The sequence below is a fragment of the Triticum dicoccoides genome, chromosome 2A, assembly GCF_002162155.2.
Source record: "Triticum dicoccoides isolate Atlit2015 ecotype Zavitan chromosome 2A, WEW_v2.0, whole genome shotgun sequence".
In the NCBI taxonomy this organism is placed as follows: domain Eukaryota; kingdom Viridiplantae; phylum Streptophyta; class Magnoliopsida; order Poales; family Poaceae; genus Triticum; species Triticum dicoccoides.
The window spans coordinates 615,202,316-615,202,991 of record NC_041382.1 but is presented as its reverse complement, the minus strand read 5'-3'; positions in this window follow the sequence as shown (position 1 = coordinate 615,202,991).

Genomic DNA, 676 nt, shown 5'->3' with positions numbered 1-676 from the left:
GTAATTGGCCGTGGATTTCAATTTCGTATTTTAGCAAAAGAGCCCGTACGTTGCAACGGGAAATAAAAATTATAATCTCCAATGGCCATGACCATATTTTGCTGCATCACTGAGACACACTATAACTCTCTATTTCGTTAAATCATGAACATTTTTTAAACTCGTGCACGTATTTGAAATCATGAACATTTTTGAAATTCGTAAGCTCTTTTACAAATTTTTGAACATTTTCTAAGATCAAGAACATTATTTGAATTCATGAATATTTTATAATATTCGAAAGTATTTTTTTAAATTGTGAACATATTTTAAAACAATTCTCTTGAATCGACAAACATTTCAAGAACCGACGAACATCTTTTTGGAAATTGGTGGAACCATTTTTTAAATTCATGATCATTTTTTATTTAATGAACATTTTTATATTTAAAGAACAATTTTTGAAATGCATGATCATTTTTTGAATCAGCGAACATTTTATGAGTGAATAAACTATTTTGTAAGTCATGGGCAGTTTTTGAATTTTTAGGATAATTTTCCATTCATGAACATTTTTTGAATTGGCAAAATTTTGACCAATTTCATTAACATTTTTTAGTACATGAACTTTTTAGAAAGTCATGAACATTTTTTGATTTTCCGAACATTTGTTTTCAAAATGACGAACATTTTTTGA